This window comes from Acomys minous, assembly GCF_964271855.1.
Source record: "Acomys minous genome assembly, chromosome: 7".
Classification (NCBI taxonomy): domain Eukaryota; kingdom Metazoa; phylum Chordata; class Mammalia; order Rodentia; family Muridae; genus Acomys; species Acomys minous.
The window spans coordinates 108,531,262-108,536,884 of record NC_140488.1 but is presented as its reverse complement, the minus strand read 5'-3'; positions in this window follow the sequence as shown (position 1 = coordinate 108,536,884).

Sequence of the window (5,623 nt, the reverse complement as noted above, 5' to 3'; positions counted from 1 at the left end):
CTCTACCTCAGGCCTCTGCCTCTGCCTCTGCCTCTGCCTCTGCCTCTGCCTCTGCCTCTGCCTCTGCGTCTGCCCTCTGCCTTCTGCCTCAGGCCACTGGACTCTGCACTCTGTCTCTGCCCTCTGCCTCTACCACTGCCTCTGCCTCTGGCCTCTACCTCAGGCCTCTGCCTCTGCCTCTGCCTCTGTAACTGCCTCAGGACTCTACCTCTGCCTCTGCCTCTGCCTCTGCCTCTGCCTCTGCCTCTGCCTCTGCCTCTGCCTCTGCCTCTGTAACTGCCTCAGGACTCTGCCTCTGCCTCTGTAACTGCCTCAGGACTCTACCTCTGCCTCTGCTCTACCAATGACTCTGCCTCTGCCTCTGCCTCTGCCTCTGCCTCTGCCTCTGCCTCTGCCTCTGCCTCTGTAACTGCCTCAGGACTCTGTCTCTGCCTCTGAAACTGCCTCAGGACTCTGCCTCTGCCTCTGCTCTACCAATGACTCTGCCTCTGCCTCTGCCTCTGCCTCTGCCTCTGCCTCTGCCTCTGCCTCTGCCTCTGCCTCTGTAACTGCCTCAGGACTCTGCCTCTGCCTCTGTAACTGCCTCAGGACTCTACCTCTGCCTCTGCTCTACCAATGACTCTGCCTCTGCCTCTGCCTCTGCCTCTGCCTCTGCCTCTGCCTCTGCCCTCTACCTCAGGCCTCTGCCTCTGCCTCTGCCTCTGCCTCTGCCTCTGCCTCTGCCTCTGCCTCTGCGTCTGCCCTCTGCCTTCTGCCTCAGGCCACTGGACTCTGCACTCTGTCTCTGCCCTCTGCCTCTACCACTGCCTCTGCCTCTGCCCTCTACCTCAGGCCTCTGCCTCTGCCTCTGCCTCTGCCTCTGCCTCTGCCTCTGCCTCTGCCTCTGCCTCTGTAACTGCCTCAGGACTCTGCCTCTGCCTCTGTAACTGCCTCAGGACTCTACCTCTGTCTCTGCTCTAAAAATGACTCTGCCTCTGCCTCTGCCTCTGCCTCTGCCTCTGCCTCTGCCTCTGCCTCTGCCTCTACCACTGCCTCTGCCTCTGCCTCTGCCTCTGCCTCTGCCTCTGCCCTGCCTCTGCCTCTGTAACTGCCTCAGGACTCTGCCTCTGCCTCTGTAACTGCCTCAGGACTCTACCTCTGCCTCTGCTCTACCAATGACTCTGCCTCTGCCTCTGCCTCTGCCTCTGCCTCTGCCTCTGTAACTGCCTCAGGACTATGTCTCTGCCTCTGTAACTGCCTCAGGACTCTACCTCTGCCTCTGCTCTACCAATGACTCTGCCTCTGCCTCTGCCTCTGCCTCTGCCTCTGCCTCTGCCTCTGTAACTGCCTCAGGACTCTGCCTCTGCCTCTGTAACTGCCTCAGGACTCTACCTCTGCCTCTGCTCTACCAATGACTCTGCCTCTGCCTCTGCCTCTGCCTCTGCCTCTGCCCTCTACCTCAGGCCTCTGCCTCTGCCTCTGCCTCTGCCTCTGCTTCTGCCTCTGCCTCTGCCTCTGCCGCTGTAACTGCCTCAGGACTCTGCCTCTGCCTCTGTAACTGCCTCAGGACTCTACCTCTGCCTATGCTCTACCAATGACTCTGCCTCTGCCTCTGCCTCTGCCTCTGCCTCTGCCTCTGCCTCTGCCTCTGCCTCTGTCTCTGCCTCTGCCTCTGCCTCTGCCCTCTGCCTTCTGCCTCAGGCCACTGGACTCTGCACTCTGTCTCTGCCCTCTGCCTCTACCACTGCCTCTGCCTCTGGCCTCTACCTCAGGCCTCTGCCTCTGCCTCTGCCTCTGTAACTGCCTCAGGACTCTACCTCTGCCTCTGCTCTACCAATGACTCTGCCTCTGCCTCTGCCTCTGCCTCTACCACTGCCTCTGCCTCTGCCTCTGCCTCTGCCTCTGCCTCTGCCTCTGCCTCTGCCTCTGCCTCTGCCTCTGTAACTGCCTCAGGACTCTGCCTCTGCCTCTGTAACTGCCTCAGGACTCTACCTCTGCCTCTGCTCTACCAATGACTCTGCCTCTGCCTCTGCCTCTGCCTCTGCCTCTGCCCTCTACCTCAGGCCTCTGCCTCTGCCTCTGTCTCTGCCTCTGCCTCTGTAACTGCCTCATGACTCTGCCTCTGCCTCTGTAACTGCCTCAGGACTCTACCTCTGCCTCTGCTCTACCAATGACTCTGCCTCTGCCTCTGCCTCTGCCTCTGTGTCTGCCCTCTGCCTTCTGCCTCAGGCCACTGGACTCTGCACTCTGTCTCTGCCCTCTGCCTCTACCACTGCCTCTGCCTCTGCCCTCTACCTCAGGCCTCTGCCTCTGCCTCTGCCTCTGTCTCCGCCTCTCCCTCTGCCTCTGCCTCTGCCTCTGCCTCTGCCTCTGCCTCTGCCTCTGCCTTTGTAACTGCCTCAGGACTCTGCCTCTGCCTCTGTAACTGCCTCAGGACTCTACCTCTGCCTCTGCTCTACCAATGACTCTGCCTCTGCCTCTGCCTCTGCCTCTGCCTCTGCCTCTGCCTCTGCCCTCTACCTCAGGCCTCTGCCTCTGCCTCTGCCTCTGCCTCTGCCTCTGCCTCTGCCTCTGCCTCTGCCTCTGCCTCTGCCTCTGTCTCTGCCTCTGCCTCTGCGTCTGCCCTCTGCCTTCTGCCTCAGGCCACTGGACTCTGCACTCTGTCTCTGCCCTCTGCCTCTACCACTGCCTCTGCCTCTGCCCTCTACCTCAGGCCTCTGCCTCTGCCTCTGCCTCTGCCTCTGCCTCTGCCTCTGCCTCTGTAACTGCCTCAGGACTCTGCCTCTGCCTCTGTAACTGCCTCAGGACTCTACCTCTGCCTCTGCTCTACCAATGACTCTGCCTCTGCCTCTGCCTCTGCCTCTGCCTCTGCCTCTGCCTCTACCACTGCCTCTGCCTCTGCCTCTGCCTCTGCCTCTGCCTCTGCCTCTGCCTCTGCCTCTGCCTCTGCCTCTGCCTCTGCCTCTGCCTCTGTAACTGCCTCAGGACTCTGCCTCTGCCTCTGCTCTACCAATGACTCTGCCTCTGCCTCTGCCTCTGCCTCTGCCTCTGCCTCTGCCTCTGCCTCTGCCTCTGCCTCTGTAACTGCCTCAGGACTCTACCTCTGCCTCTGCTCTACCAATGACTCTGCCTCTGCCTCTGCCTCTGCCTCTGCCTCTGCCTCTGCCTCTACCACTGCCTCTGCCTCTGCCTCTGCCTCTGCCTCTGCCTCTGCCTCTGCCTCTGCCTCTGCCTCTGTAACTGCCTCAGGACTCTGCCTCTGCCTCTGTAACTGCCTCAGGACTCTACCTCTGCCTCTGCTCTACCAATGACTCTGCCTCTGCCTCTGCCTCTGCCTCTGCCTCTGCCTCTGCCTCTGCCTCTGCCTCTGCCCTCTACCTCAGGCCTCTGCCTCTGCCTCTGCCTCTGCCTCTGCCTCTGCCTCTGCCTCTGCCTCTGCCTCTGCGTCTGCCCTCTGCCTTCTGCCTCAGGCCACTGGACTCTGCACTCTGTCTCTGCCCTCTGCCTCTACCACTGCCTCTGCCTCTGCCCTCTACCTCAGGCCTCTGCCTCTGCCTCTGCCTCTGCCTCTGCCTCTGCCTCTGCCTCTGCCTCTGCCTCTGTAACTGCCTCAGGACTCTGCCTCTGCCTCTGTAACTGCCTCAGGACTCTACCTCTGCCTCTGCTCTACCAATGACTCTGCCTCTGCCTCTGCCTCTGCCTCTGCCTCTGCCTCTGCCTCTACCACTGCCTCTGCCTCTGCCTCTGCCTCTGCCTCTGCCTCTGCCTCTGCCTCTGCCTCTGCCTCTGTAACTGCCTCAGGACTCTGCCTCTGCCTCTGTAACTGCCTCAGGACTCTACCTCTGCCTCTGCTCTACCAATGACTCTGCCTCTGCCTCTGCCTCTGCCTCTGCCTCTGCCTCTGCCTCTGTAACTGCCTCAGGACTCTGTCTCTGCCTCTGTAACTGCCTCAGGACTCTGCCTCTGCCTCTGCTCTACCAATGACTCTGCCTCTGCCTCTGCCTCTGCCTCTGCCTCTGCCTCTGCCTCTGCCTCTGTAACTGCCTCAGGACTCTGCCTCTGCCTCTGTAACTGCCTCAGGACTCTACCTCTGCCTCTGCTCTACCAATGACTCTGCCTCTGCCTCTGCCTCTGCCTCTGCCTCTGCCCTCTACCTCAGGCCTCTGCCTCTGCCTCTGCCTCTGCCTCTGCTTCTGCCTCTGCCTCTGCCTCTGCCACTGTAACTGCCTCAGGACTCTGCCTCTGCCTCTGTAACTTCCTCAGGACTCTACCTCTGCCTATGCTCTACCAATGACTCTGCCTCTGCCTCTGCCTCTGCCTCTGCCTCTGCCTCTGCCTCTGCCTCTGCCTCTGCCTCTGCCTCTGCCTCTGTCTCTGCCTCTGCCTCTGCGTCTGCCCTCTGCCTTCTGCCTCAGGCCACTGGACTCTGCACTCTGTCTCTGCCCTCTGCCTCTACCACTGCCTCTGCCTCTGCCCTCTACCTCAGGCCTCTGCCTCTGCCTCTGCCTCTGTAACTGCCTCAGGACTCTACCTCTGCCTCTGCTCTACCAATGACTCTGCCTCTTCCTCTGCCTCTGCCTCTACCACTGCCTCTGCCTCTGCCTCTGCCTCTGCCTCTGCCTCTGCCTCTGCCTCTGCCTCTGTAACTGCCTCAGGACTCTGCCTCTGCCTCTGTAACTGCCTCAGGACTCTACCTCTGCCTCTGCTCTACCAATGACTCTGCCTCTGCCTCTGCCTCTGCCTCTGCCTCTGCCCTCTACCTCAGGCCTCTGCCTCTGCCTCTGTCTCTGCCTCTGCCTCTGTAACTGCCTCATGACTCTGCCTCTGCCTCTGTAACTGCCTCAGGACTCTACCTCTGCCTCTGCTCTACCAATGACTCTGCCTCTGCCTCTGCCTCTGCCTCTGCCCTCTACCTCAGGCCTCTGCCTCTGCCTCTGCCTCTGTCTCCGCCTCTCCCTCTGCCTCTGCCTCTGCCTCTGCCTCTGCCTCTGCCTCTGCCTCTGCCTCTGCCTCTGCCTCTGCCTCTACCTCTGCCTCTGCTTCAGCACTCTACCTATGCCTCTGCCTCAGAACTCTGGACTCTGCACTCTGTTTCTGCCCTCTGTCTCAGACCTCTTGACACTGCAATCTGTCTCTGTCCTCTGCCTCTGCATCCTCCTCTACCTCGGCCTCTCCTTGGCCTATGCCTCTGCCTCTACCTCTGCCTCCCTCCTCACTTCTGCTCTCTGTCTTCACTTTCTGCGTCTGTCCTCTACCCTCTTCCTTCTGCCTCTGTTTTTACCCTCTGTCGTCTGCCCTCTGGCCTCTGCCATCTTCTTCTGCCCTCGCTGCTACAACTGGCCCTATGCCCTATGCCCTTTGCCCCTTGCCCTCTGCCCTCTACCTTCTAACATGTATATCTGCCACTGCGTCTGCCCTCTTCCTCTGCCTCTGCCTCTGCCTCTGCCTCTGCCTCTGCCTCTCATTTCTCTCCTCGTCCTCTGCCTCTACCCCTGCCTCTGTCTCTTCCTCTGCCTCTGCCTCTGCCTCTGCCTCTGTCTCTGCGTCTGCCCTCTGCCCTCTGCCTCAGGCCACTGGACTCTGCACTCTGTCTCTGCCCTCTGCCTCTACCACTGCCTCTGCCTCTGCCCTCTACCTCAGGCCT